At 42.1% G+C, this 14,879-nt stretch overlaps 1 non-coding gene across 1 annotated transcript; it reads left to right on the plus strand.

Moving 5' to 3' along the window:
* The first annotated feature begins 5,667 nt into the window (after positions 1-5,667).
* Trnat-ugu lies at positions 5,668-5,742 on the plus strand. The gene has a single exon. It is a non-coding gene; the product is annotated as a tRNA-Thr (tRNA).
* The last annotated feature ends 9,137 nt before the right edge of the window (positions 5,743-14,879 follow it).

Here is a 14,879-nt window from a genome sequence, read left to right on the forward strand (position 1 = left end):
GGTAAAACATTAAATCTCCGACATCGCTGCAGCCGGCAAAAGATCCTGCAGGGACAGGACCAACGACGACTGAAGAGAATAGTTAATCGTGGCAGGAGTGCAAGCCTTCTGCAAATTGCTTCAGATTTGAATGCTGGGCCATCAACAAGTGTCAACGTGCGAACCATTCAACGAAACATCATCGATATGAGCTTTCGGAGCTTAAGGCTGCACGACACAAAGGTTTACGCCTCGCCTGGGCCCATCAACACCGACATTGGACTGTTGATGGCTGGAAACATGTTGCCTAGTCGGACGTGTCTCGATTCAAATTGTATCGAGCGGATGGACATCTACGGGTATGGAGACAGCCTCATGAATCCATAGACTCTGCATGTCACCAGGAGACTGGTCAAGCTGAAGGAGGCCCTGTAATGATGTGGGGCTTGTGCAGTCGGAGTGATATGGGACCCCTGATACGTCTAAATACGCCTCTGAATTTATCATGCCAGAAGAAGGATTGACACATAGGCGGGGGGCGACACAATTGGATATAAGTACCGTTCACAGTGGACCCTACCAGCAGCTGAAGAGAAGCCATCTGTGCGTGCGCATTGGGTAATGACTGTGCTGCCGGACGCTCCTGTGATTAAAAGCTGAATTAAGTCTCTACAACGCCCTGTGTCGGGTCATACATCGGATAATATTTTTTCTCCTGCTAAACTGAAATCCCGCATTTCTGTTGGTAGTATTACCTGTTGTGCTGGTATGTATGGCCTCCTTAAGAGCACAGTCCCAGAATGTTGATGCTAAGGACAAAGCTTCTGTCTTCTCGTAAAACTTGCGCTGTCCCATGTTCAAGCAAATATCAGCTGCTGCAGATCTGTCAGATTGGCCCAGGCGTGTATATCTATGGGTCCAACAGGTACTTACACTGTGCGACATGTCTGCCCAGTACAAGAATCCCCACATGTGCAAGGGGTCTTAAATGTGCCTCGTTTTCTCAGGCAAAGATCATCTTTGACCGAACGCAACAATTTCCTCAATTTTGCTGGTGGACGAAGAATGCATTTAATGTCATGTGTCTTGTGGATTCTTTCTATTTTTTAACATATTCCGTTAAAATACGGTAAAGAAGGCCGTTGCAGTGGGTGCCTATGTGTCTTTATTTATATTCCCACACTGAAATCGCTTTGATCGGAACGCTTGGCGCATCTGTTTATCAGAGTATCCGTTCTATTGGAACATTATCCTTAGATGTTGCTGCTCACCTGGCAGGCTGTCAGGATCAGAAACCACATGTGCACTACGTACCAGGAAGCGTCAGACACTTCCGCATTGGGCACGATAATGATAGCTTTTGGCCTGCAAATATAACTCTGTGTGAGTCAGTCTGTGGTAGGTACTATGTCACAGTATTCCGTCGGCCTGTCTTCTAACCACGAAACCAAAGAATTTTAAGCTGCCATCTTTTTCCACTTTCATGGTGAAATGAATATTCAGATCTATCGAGCTCAAATGTCGGAGAAACGTAGGTAGTGTCTCCATTCCTTGGGGCCACGACAAATATGTGTCGTCAACGTACGATCAGAAGGAAGATGGTTGGACAGTTAGGTGGATACTACAACACCCTTGTGACAAGGACGTTGCTTCAACTGAGTCATGGTGGCGACTGTGTGTTTTCATTAGCGTACAGGGGCTTTGTAGAGAAATGAAAAACACACATATGTAGCTGTTACGTTTTAGGTTTATTTATGAAATATTACATGTAGCAGAGTGTATGAAGATACTTAAGTAAGTCTGTAGTTGTGTGCTTACATCTGGAACAGCTGGTTCATACATTTCTACTTGCACCGATGCACAACGTGAATCGTAAAATTGAGTGCTCGTTTCTTCTGATGGGTGGATAGTTTTGTGCATCATTTCCAACAGATTACTCGACATTCTCTCGTAGAATCGATAGACGTATGGTTGTCAGCACAGTCGACAGTCTAGAACATGCTGGTTTGCATGACTGGCATATATTAGATTTTTAAAAACGTGCTCCTGTAGATGAGTGCACTCTCTCTCATTAAATAGTTTAACACTTTGTGGGAAGTCTGCTGCAGTGATAGTATTATCACCCATTATCACTGAGGGAGAGTGAGCTTTCCTGTGAAATAAAACAGAAATTTGCATTGAAGCACCCCATAAACGCACCCACTTATCCATTAACAGTGTAACTCTGGCGTCACTACACCAACGATTTTCGAGTACCACCACCAGATAGAACTCATGACCCCATATCATTCCCACGTTGACATGCTCACACGCGCTATTATTTAAACTATAAATGATGTTAAACAACATTATTTTCATGTCAAGCAGCTGCTGCTGCAGTAAGTTCACTGTAACTGTAAGGAAACAAGAGAGAAATAATTATTAGTTAAGTATATATTCGTTTCAACTACATTCTCATCATCGGTACTAAGACTTATAATTTTTCAAATTTGTGTGAATTTCTAAGGGACCAAACTGCTTAGGTCATCGGTCCCTAGATTTACACACTACTTAAACTAACTTATGCTAAGAACAACAAGCACACCCATGCCCGAGGGAGGACTCGAACCTCCGGCGGGAGGGGCTAAGACTTATATGGAAACTGACTTGCAGGTGGGAATGTTACCATACACTTAGACATGGTTCCTATTTGAGATTTTTCACACGAGTGGATGAATAATTTATCAATAGCGGTTAATATACAGGGAAGCCAGAAACAATATGAAGAGCTTATAAAGGTATTGCAGGTTAGGTTGTGCTGAGAAATAATTGTTAAGAAAAGTATTTGATATATTGTGCTGTTTCTGGGTTAATTAGCTTTGAAGTTAGCCGTTAAGTTCGTTGTACACACAAATTCAAGTGGCACGCCAGATACGGTCAATTTTAGTTGATCTCACAGCGTAGATGATAGCTCACGAGATTGCTCAGCCTTTGGCTCCGGTTCGATCCTTACTATAATCCCATGTCCAATTTATGTATCGTTCTGTTGTTCGGTCTTAGGAAACCAAATGAAGAAACGCATTTGGTGACACCATCTCTGGCAGGCCACTTAAATTTGCTCCAGAAATGGACTTATCGACTAACTTCAATTCTAATTAACTCGGAAATGGTGCACATATCGAATTTTTTTCTGAACAATTATTTGTCAGCGCCATCTACCCTGGGACACCCTTACAAGCTTTTCAGGCTGTTTCTGACCACTTTGTATGTAGGGAAGGTGACCTTGAATATAATTCGTGTAACTGCCTTATCTTTAACTTGACGCTAAACGCTGATATTGCTGACTCTGGAAAAAGGTGCTGCTGTCAGCTATTTTATGAGCGGAACAGACCCTGCAACCCTAGTCAGATATCCACGAGAACATTTAAGGGGCAAGAAAGAAATGTTTAATAGCCACAAAATTATTAGAATTTGCAGGATAAAATTTATTATTTTAAATAAAAATTAAAATAATTTCTTCTTTTTTTAGATGCACTGTGTCACTTCCACACCGATAAAATATCGTACGTAAAAAATAATCAATGAAATAAACAAAACAAAAATTGTGAAACAAAAACAATAAGGACGTTATTATTTAGCATCGCAAATGGTTCAAATGGCTCTGAGCACTATGGGACTTAACATCTATGGTCATCAGTCCCCTAGAACTTAGAACTACTTAAACCTAACTAACCTAAGGACAGCACACAACACCCAGCCATCACGAGGCAGAGAAAATCCCCGACACCGCCGGGAATCGAACCCGGGAACCCGGGCGTGGGAAGCGAGAACGCTACCGCACGACCACGAGATGCGGGCTTAGCATCACATTTTGTTTGATTAATTTTGCAAAGAGTACGTTCAAAGTTAGAACTATTGGTGTAACAACACTTTTGTATACACTGCATCACGGGTGAACTCACTGCTGTCAACGTATCTTAACTAATCACTTTCTTCGCGGCAGTAATTCGCTCTCTCATGTCCTCCACAGTCATTGGAGCCTCTTTGTTTACCACAAATTTTAGATGATAGCATATGATGAAGTGTAACGGCGTCAGGCCAGGCGATCTTATTAGATAGTTCTGAATAGGACTGCCTCTTCTCACTCTTCAGCGTGAAAATAAGCAGTTTAATGCATCTATTATTATTGAAGAACTACGGACAGAATATCCATCATGTTGGAACCATATCATTTGCTGAGTTTTCAAGGGCACATTTCCTAGTAAGAAGGGTTGACTATTTACAAAAAATGTGTATACTTTTTCCCGTTCATTGTAGGTTCAACGGAACAAGGGCAGACACGTACTATTCTGTTATACCATAGCAAACATTCACACTTCACTATCGTTGATTGAACTCATAACGAACCCAGTGTGGGTTTTCCTTTGATCAGTATTGCATGTTTCTCAACTTTACATTCCCATGATTTGTGAAAGTGTCCTCATCACTAGGCTAAGCAATACTTTCTTCACAAAATTATTGTCTCGCTGGAGAACCCACTGATAGTGTTAAAAACGATGTTGGAAATCACTACGGTGTGGCTCTTGATGTAAAGAAAATGGAAAGAGGGAAATTTATGTCTATATAAAATACACTGGTCATTTCTTTGGCTGAAATCTCTCTCTGTTCTAGCTGAGAAGTGACATGCGGATTTCTTGCAGCAGCTGCAGGAAACGCTACTTGAGCAATTTCGTTGGTAGTAATCTTGCTTTATATAAGCCTTCATTGGGCAAAACTTCCAGTCTCACGAAATCATTTGATGGTATTAACGAAGGTGAAATGAGTTGGACATCTACCTGGGAATCGTTCTGCGTACTGCTCTGCTACTCTTGATACATTTTGGTGACATTCGTCATCAGTTAAGGGCATGTCGACCAGTTCTCCATTTGTGAATGGCACTGTACTACTCAAAACAGTTTACGCATTGCCAACGATTCGATTATGTTGATGTCTTATAAGTAGCGCACTCTAAGTAAATAGTAGCATTCCTCACAGCAAAATCCGGATTTGTGTACACTCTCTGTAAGTCCATCTTTGCGCAAGATTGTTGAAAGACTTCAGCTGTTCAGTGTAAAATGTAAAATTTAAAACAAAAACCAAACTGTATAAGGTGTGACATCAGAGTCAATGATAAACTAAGGAATAAAACGAGGGAAGAGTTGCACAACGTATGAATGTAAACTCGCTAACAAAATATACATGTATATATGAAGACAGTAACTGTTCTCGAAAGAACAGAATACTGTTGATGACCGTGCAGCTTTTCCCTGGAATAAATGATGACTAACTGAAACCCTCAGTTACCGACAGGTGTTGTTGATATACCTCGCTGTGGAAAGCTGAAAATGTGTGCCCCGACCGGGACTCGAACCCGGGATCTCTTGCTTACATGGCAGACGCTCTATCCATCAACAGTATTCTGTTCTTTCGAGAACAGTTACTGTCATCATATATATAGTTAAAGGCTACCCAGCCATTGACCTTCGTCTGTGCGAATGCGCACAGGTTGCCCAAACTCTTACGGGAATCGCCAAAGCGTGCGCGAGTAATGAATGGATGGGCAAATGTCTATAAGGAACATTACATATGTAGAATTGTGCAGAGTTGGGAATGTGAGTCTCACTGGAAGCGTGCAAGGGATAAGTCCCTGCAGTCGCGCTATTCATCTGTGTTCTCGGTGGCTCAGATGGATAGAGCGTCTGCCATGTAAGCAGGAGATCCCGGGTTCGAGTCCCGGTCGGGGCACACATTTTCAGCTGCCCACATCGAGGTATATCAACAGCACCTGTCGGCAGCTGAGGGTTTCAGTTAGTCATAAAATATACATATCTCGTATAACAGTAAGATAAACCTACTAATCGGAGGTCAGTATTACATATCATTCTTAGATAATTAACGTGTCACGTATTTACAAACAACTAGAATGTAATACTAATATCAATGCCCGTGAATCAAATGACGCAAAACGATCACACTTGTATAGTGATGAGTAAAATCCGAAGGTAAATTATTTATATGTTGTCATATACTAGCAAAATATAAAACCCTTTATCGTGGGTCAACCCCACGTTAACTACCTATACCGCCATGTACCATACAGTAAAAGAAGCAGGAATTCAATTTTACGTCATAATAACATATCAATCACAGATTCATAAGGTGCCACCTATTTAATAAGAACAATTTTAATGATACAGACTGTAAAGCTAATGTAATGTACCGTAACGAATTCCCATTATGTAAGAAGTTTCCAAAAAGCATATGGTAGAGGTCGTAACCAACATTATCAAGAAGTGGTAAGTCTGCTGGTAAACAGGCATGTGGCTAGATAATATAGCGAACTGTAAACTATGAAGCAGGTCTAAAGAAATGTGGTGGAATATGCACACAGCATATCAAAAAAATATTCAGTGTAGTCAGGTGAGCAAAGAAAAAAAACCAGCAAAGTGGACCATAAATAGAGAACGATTCCATTTGTTGCGCAGTAAATATCGGATTTTGATGTGGGATATAACAAGACGTTTATGAGGGCAAAACTTATGTGTGTGCTACAGAACTGGATATATGTAATCATCTATGTCGTAATTTACCCAACATATGTAAGCAACACATCAAAAGTCAATGTCTATAAGGGTGGACAAACGAATGTATCTAGCAGATGTAAAAATACATACAGAGAGTATATGGAGGCCTTATGCCTACTCCGTATAAAATCAAGAATTGTGTGGAAACGTCTACACGTTATGCAATAAACCGACTGCAAGGGAACATTGAAGGTGGTAACAAGGGCAACTAATGGATCATATGTTTGTTTTATGATTGATAGTTTGACATATTTTTGAAGCATATGATACAGATAGTTAACGTGGGGTTGACTTCCGATAAATGGTTTTATATTTTACTACTATATGACAATATATAAATAATTTACCGTCAGATTGTACTCACCAATCTGTGATAGTTCTGCTTAAATTGATTCACAGGCATTGACATTAACATTACACTCTAACTGTTTGACACTATGTGATACCGTGGTCACATTATAAAGACGTGTAATAATGACCATCGGCCAGTCGTTTCACTTAACTGTTATGTGGCATATCTATATTTTGTTCCCGAGTTTATGTTCGTACTCTGTGTAACTGATCCCTGTCTTATTTCTTAGTTCATCACTGACTTAGATGTCACACATTGTGCAGCTTGGTCTTTGTTAAGTGTTTACTACATATTATCAATGTATATAATTGATCTCTAAAATTTTACACCTCTTTATTATGTAGTTCACATTGTCATCATTGTTGTCTTTACACAGGGGTCTGAAGATGGCGAACTGAAACGCCGAAACTGGTCGCACAAATGAATTACATTTAAATGTGTTTTTAATTTCTGTGTAGACACTGGTTTCATTGCACCATGGTTTATAGCTCTGAAGAGCAGCATGCAACTGGTGATGTATCTCTTGTCTCGACAACAAAAGTTTGTGTTGGGAATAGCGTTCGTCCGAGTCCTCCGATCGGTTCTCACCGGTGGCCCCCCCCAGTTACTTGAGCTCTCACCTGTGGTCGAGTGGGAGGTCGCCCCGTGGCGTAGCAGGCGGCGTGAGACTTCTCGCGGGGCCGCGCATAAGGCCTCCCCGGTTAGTCTGACAAACGACTGACAAACAGGTTCCAGCTACTGTCTGTGGCTGACACCGTCGCTCAGCCACATGCCGTCACCTAACCTGTTTCAGAGGAAACTTCTCGGCCTGCAAGATCCGGACAGTCAGTAAGGGTGAGATTATTGATAGTTGAGAGCTCCAACGTTAGGCGCATTGTTGGACCCCTTAGGGACATGGCTGCCAAGAAGGGGAAGAAAGCCAATGTGCACTCCGTGTGCATACTGGGTGGAGTCATTTTAGACGTGGAACTGGTCCTTCCGGATGCCATGAAGAGCACAGGGTGAAGCTAACTGCAGGTAGTGGCGCACGTCGGTACCAAAGACGTGTGTCACTTTGGATCGGAAGAGATTCTCTCTTGTTACGAGCTACGAGCAGCTAACAGACGTGGTAAATGCCGCCAGTCTTGTTTGCGAGATGAAAGCACAGCTGACCATTTGCAGTATAGTCGGCAGGACCGATTGAGGGCCTCTGGTACAGAGCCGAGTGGAGGGTCTGATTCAAATGGCTCTGAGCACTATGAGACTTAACATCTGAGGTCATCAGTCCCCTAGAACTTAGAACTACTTAAATCTAACTAACCTAAGGACAGCACACACAGCCATACCCGAGGGGGATTCGAACCTGCGACCGTAGCGGTCGCGCGGTTCCAGACTGAAGCGCCTAGAACGGCTCGGCCACACCAGCCGGCCAGTGGAGGGTCTGAATCAGAAGCTCAGATGGTTCTGCGATCGTGTAGGCTGCAGATTCCTCGACTTGCGCCCTAGGGCGCATGGGTTTCGGGTTCTGCTGACTAGGTCAGGAGTCTACTATACGCACGAGGCGGCTACACGGGTAGCAGCGGCTGTGTGACGTGGACTGGGTGGTTTTTTTAGGTTAGAGGGTCTCGGGAAAAAACAAAAAGGGCTTCAGTCACAAAGGGTGCAAACTGAATATAGGAAGAACGTAGATACAGGAACCATCGGTATAACAGTTGTAAATTGCCGTATCTGTGTTGGGAAAGTACCAGAGCTCCAAGCGCTAATAGAAAAAACTGATGCTCAAATCGTTATAGGCACTGAAAGCTGGCTAAAGCCGGAGATAAGATCATCCGAAATTTTTGCGAAGAACCTAACGGTGTTCCGAAATGACAAGCTAAACACGGATGGCGGTGGCGTGTTTGCTGCTGTTAGAAGTACTTGATCTTGTCATGAAATTGAAGTAAATAGTTATTGTGAGTTAGTATGCGCAGAGGTCATTGTTGGCAACCGGAATAAAATAATAATTGTATCCTTTTATCGACCTCCCATTTCCAATAGTACAATTGATGAAAGGTTCTAAGAAAACTTGAGTTTGATTTCAAACACGTACCCGACTCATACAATTATATTTGGTACTGACTTTAATTTTGCCTAGATATGTTGGCGAAAATACATATTTAGTTCCGTAGGTAAGCATAAAACATCATGCGAAATTGTGCTAAGCGCAATCTCTGAAAATTATTTCGAACAGTTAGTTCATGAGCCCACGCGAATATTAAACAGTTGTGAAAGCACACTTTGCCTCTTAACAACAAATAATCCTGAGTTAACGAACATCAAAACGGACATAGGAATTTGTGAACACGGGGTTGTCGTAGCGAGATTCAATATTGTAACCCCCAAATCCTCCAAAAATAAACGAGAAATATACCTATTCAGAAAAGCAGATAGAAATTCACTAGACGCCTTCTTGAGAGACCATCTTCACTTCTTCCAAATTAACAATGTAAGTGTAGATCAGATGTGGCTTGAATTCAAAGAAATAGTATCGGCAGCAATTGAGAGATTTATACCAAATAAATTAAAAAACGATGGAGCTGATCCTCCTTGATACACAAAACGGGTCAGAACACTGTTGCAGAAACAACGAAAAAAAAAAAACATGCCAAATTTAAACAGATGCAAAATCTCCAAGATTGGCGATCTTTTACAGAAGCTCGAAATTTTGCGCGGACTGAAATGCGAGATGCTTATAATAGTTTCCACAACGAAACTTGTCTCGAAACCTGGCAGAAAATCCAAAGAGATTCTGGTCGTATGTGAATTATCTAGTGGCAAGACACAATCTCTGCGCGATAGCAATGGAGATACTATCGGAAACAGCACTGCCAAAGCAGAGTTACTAAACACAGCCGTCTGAAATGCCTTCACAAAAGAAGAAGAAGTAAATATTCCTGAATTCGAATCGAGAACAGTTGCCAACGTGAGTAACGTAGAAGTAAATATCCTCAGAGTAGTGGAGCAACTTAAATCAGTTAATAAAAGCAAGACTTCTGGTCCAGACTGTATACCAGTTAGTTTCCTTTCAGAGTATGCTGATGCAATAGCTCCATACTTAACAGTCATATACAACTGTTCGCTCGACGAAAGATCCGTACCCAAAGACTGGAAAGTTTCACAGGTCACACCAATATTCAAGAAAAGTAGTAGTAGTAATCCACTAAATTACAAGCCCATATCATTAACGTCGATATGCAGCAGGATTTTGGAACATACGAGGGTAATCCCAAAAGTAAGGTCTTCTATTTTTTTATAAGTACATAGACCTGTTTATTTCTACAATGGTTTACATCAGTTTACAGCTTGAACATTTAGCTATTTTTCGACATAATCACCATTTCTGTCGATGCATTTTTGGAGACGCTGTGCCCATGTCATATCAGCTCGCCGCCATGTTGTTCAGAAAGTTATGAACTTCTTCGTTCACCTCGTCGTCGGAGCTGAATCGTTTTCCGGCCAAATGTTCTTTTAACCTAGGGAACAGGTGATAGTCATTGGGCGACAGGTCAGGACTATAGGGTGGGTGGGTGATTATGTTACACTGAAACTGTTGCAGGAGAGTAATGGTTTGCAGAGTGATGTGTGGGCGAGTGTTGTCATGGAGAATGTGTACGCCCTTGCTCAACATTACTCTTCTCTGGTTCTGAATTGCCCGTTTGAGCTTTTTCAGAGTCTCACAGTACCTAGCGTTACTTGGGGTCCCAGTGGGCATAAAGTCGACCAACAATACCCCTTTCCGATCTCAAAAAACGGTTGTCATGACTTTACCGGCAGACTGCGTCTCTTTGAATTTCCGCGGATTTGGCGACGAAGCATGCCGCCACTGGCGTGATTGTTGCTTGGTCTCAGGTGTAAAGTGGCATGCTCAGGTTTCATCACACGTGACAATTGAGTCCAGAAAGCTGTCCTGTTCTGCTGCAAGGCGGTGAAGAAATGCGCGGGAAGCATCAACTCGTTGCCGCATGTGGTCCTCAGTCAGCATGCGTGGCACCCAACTTGCGCACACCTTCCGGTAGTTCAATGTTTCCGTTGAAATTCTGTGAGCGGTGCTTCGGGAAACCTAAGGAACCGAAGTGCAGAGATAATCCAGGGTGATCCTCCGATCTTCACGCATGCTTTGCTCAACCTTCAACACTGTCTCCTCAGAAATGGACGATCTCCCGCTCCTTTGTTCGTCGTGAATTTCGGTCCGACCAGCAACAAACTCTCTACACCACTTCCGAACATTTTTGACATCCACGCACGACTCACCAGACACTTCCGTCAATTGGCGATGGATTTCAATAGGCGCAGTGCTCTTTGCGTTTAAAAACCGAGTAAGACACAATTCGTACTGGGTGTTAACATCCAACGGGAGCTCCATTCTCAACGGCTGCCAAGCCAAGACCGAGCGCCTCAGCGCGGCGTACTCATGTTTACACACAGGGCGTGAAGCACTCTTCATAGCAGTGTGACCAACTCCCGCACAAACAGAGTTCTGTACTTATAAAAAAATAGGAGATCTTACTTTTGTGATTACCCTCTTATATTGTGTTCGAACATTATCAATTACCTCGAAGAAAACGGTCTATTGACACACAATCAACACGGATTTAGAAAACATCGTTCTTGTGAAACACAACTAGCATTTTACTTCCATGAAGTGTTGAGTGCTATTGACAAGGGATCTCAAATTGATTCCGTATTTGTAGATTTCCGGAAGGCTTTTGACACTGTACCACACAAGCGGCTTGTAGTGAAATTGCGTGCTTATGGAATATAGACTGAGTTATGTGACTGGATTCGTGATTTCCTGTCAGAGAGGCCACAGTTCGTAACAACTGACGGAAAGTCATCGAGTAGAACAGTGATTTCTGGCGTTTCCCGAGGTAGTGTTATATGCCCTTTGCTGTTCCTTATCTACGTAAACGATTTGGGAGACAGTCTGAGCAGCCGTCTTAGGTTGTTTGCTGATGACACTGTCTTTTACCGACTAGCAAAGTCATCAGAAGATCGAAACAAATTGGGAAACGATTTAGAAAAGATATCTGTATGGTGCGAAAATTGGCAATTTACCCTAAATAACGAAAAGTGTGAGGTCATCCACGTGAGTACTAAAAGGAATCTGTTAAACTTCTATTACACGATAGATTAGTCAAATACAAAGGTCGTAAATTCAACTAAATACCTAGGAATTACAATTACGAACAACTTAAATTGGAAGGAACACATACAAGATGTTGTGGGGAAGGCTAATCAAAGACTGCGTTTTATTGGCAGGACAGTTAGAAAATGTAACAGATCTACTAAGGAGAATGCCTACACTACGCTTGTCCGTCCTCTTTTAGAATACAGCCGCGCAGTGTGGGATCCTTACCAGATAGGACAGACGGAGTACATCAAAAAAGTTCACAGAAGGGCAGCAGGTTTTGTGGTATCGCGAAATGGGGGAGAGAGTGTCATTGAAATGATACAGGATTTGGGATGGACATCATTAAAACAAAGGCGTTTTTCGTTGCGGAGAAATCTTCTCACAAAATTCCAGTCACCAACTTTCTTCTCAGAATGCGAAAATATTTCGTTGACGCTGACTTACATAGGGAGAAACGATCACCATGCTAAAATAATTGAAATCAGAGCTCGTACGGAAGGATATAAATGTTCGATCTTTCTGCGCGCGACGGTCGATGTGACCGAGCGGTTCTAGGCGCTTCAGTCTGGAACCACGCGACCGCTACGGTCGCAGGTTCGAATCCTGCCTCGGGCATGGATGTGTGTGATGTCCTTAGGTTAGTTAGGTTTTAGTAATTCTAAGTGCTTGGGGACTGATGACCTCAGCAGTTAAGTCCCATAGTGCTCAGAGCCATTTTTTTCTGAGCGCTATTCGAGATTGGAATAATAAAGAATTGTGAAGATAGTTCGATGAACCTTCTGCCAGGTATTTAAATGTGATTTGCAGAGTATCCATGTAGATGTAGATGTCGATTACGTAATTATTGCCTTGGTGGTGCAAGATTCCTTTGAGAGTGGCGTAAATTTCTGACTGGCGAGACATTTTACGGACGCAAGAAGAGCACAAAAATCCTTTATTGTTAAATCTTGTACAATTCAGCATTTTTCTCATCGATATCTGTCATTCTGGCGGCAAAAAATAGCATAGTTATCTTTAAAAATACAATGTTAATGCCTGTATCTCGGTTATTAATAAAGTTAGGAGAACGTATTGCTGTTTGTTTCATGAGGCCCCGGTCACTGTTCGTCAAGGTGAAAACAGAATACAAATGCCTTTAACGGGTCAAAAGCAGTTTGAGGTGAAAAGTTGCACGGTCTAGGCAATATTTGCGTAATATACTCCATGAAAGAAATTCCCGACTTTTGCTGCATTGGACATTGGAACAACTCAATGGAACCCGGTATTCCCGCTTAACGTGAGCATCCCCCTCAACAGATCCTTTTCTCTTTTTAACAAATGGAATTTACAGGAGAAAACGTACAATAGGTTCATGCATTATGCACGTTCATCACCAGAACAATAAACAATTAAGAGCAACATAGGACGCCGTCCAGGCAAAAAATAATAAAAATTGGCGATCACAGAACAACAATAGAGATTTGTGTGTGTGTGTGTGTGTGTGTGTGTGTGTGGGTAGTCGCTCTCAGAATCCCAAGTCCAATCAGCTTCTGCTATCCTAGCACGTCTCAGTCCGACCCAACAAATCTCCACATGCCACACGTTACAGAGTAGAGTCCCGTGTCCATTATTCCTCTACACTCGCAGTCCAACTGTTTTCCCCCGAGATGTCGGACATTCTTGTGCATCTGCACTGAAAAATCGATATGCTGTCAAGCGCATATATTATGTAGGTATTGTGTCTGTTCTTCCACACATACATACCTATATAACCTACGTAATGTTTTCGCTACTCCTGAAAGAAATCTGTGTCGTCGGGACGAAAGATATATCGGCAGCTGCGTGTTGCTCTTTAGAGGAGTTAACTGAAGTGCATAGGAACCACTGTCTACATAAACCAGGTTTACTATGAAGAATATTACAGTTCACTTACATTGAATATGGGGATTTTTATACTACATATGCAGACTGATTAAGCTAAGCTGTTCCCCTCATAATTTCCGGAGCCGCCCAAAATTCTTAATTCTGTTTTCACACAAGAGAATTGTGAGAAGGTCCTCAGTAAATGCCATTTAGCCCCTTTTCATAGCTGTATTGATAAGAGATGATAAGAGAGATATCCGTAACCAATTCGATTTTTCAAACAGATATATAGTAAATTCTGCTGCTAGAATCGTAATTCTAAAAGAGACGAATTCAACTCCTTTTCACTCTTCAAAATCCGATTAGTAGTTTAGGAGAAATTACAGTATTTACACGGTAGGAATTATCTGTTTCTTTTTTATGTCGTCAAGTCTTCGAAATGCCTCCATCACTGGTGGAAGGATTTCTGGACAAACCATTACACAAGCTGCAACAATGCGATGTTTCAGTTTCTCTCGGGTCGTCGGAACGTGTGCATAGATTTCATCTTGGAGTTTAGCCAAGAGAAAAAACACCAGTTCTGTCAGTCAAGCTAACGTGTAGACCAGTTGATAACACCTTCTCGTCTGATTCATCGACCAGGAAAGAGCTGGATAAGCGCTTTCCTAGTCACAAGAGAGTGCTGAGACGACACCTATCGCGTTGGTATCTCACAGATCTATGAATTTCAAGTGATACTCCTGCTAGGATAGCCAGTAACACATCGGTAAGAAATTGAACGTCTCTTATACCGACTAAGATTTCTTCAATGAAGAAAGGGCCAATCACGTTGTCTCCAATCCGTACCGAACGTTAACAGTCCACTGCCTCTGATGTTTAACGTGCCTCAGTAAGCGCGGATTCCCAGCGACCCAGTAATGTATATTTCTTACATTCAGTTTCGTATGATTTATAA

Source organism: Schistocerca piceifrons, chromosome X (genome assembly GCF_021461385.2).
Source record: "Schistocerca piceifrons isolate TAMUIC-IGC-003096 chromosome X, iqSchPice1.1, whole genome shotgun sequence".
Classification (NCBI taxonomy): domain Eukaryota; kingdom Metazoa; phylum Arthropoda; class Insecta; order Orthoptera; family Acrididae; genus Schistocerca; species Schistocerca piceifrons.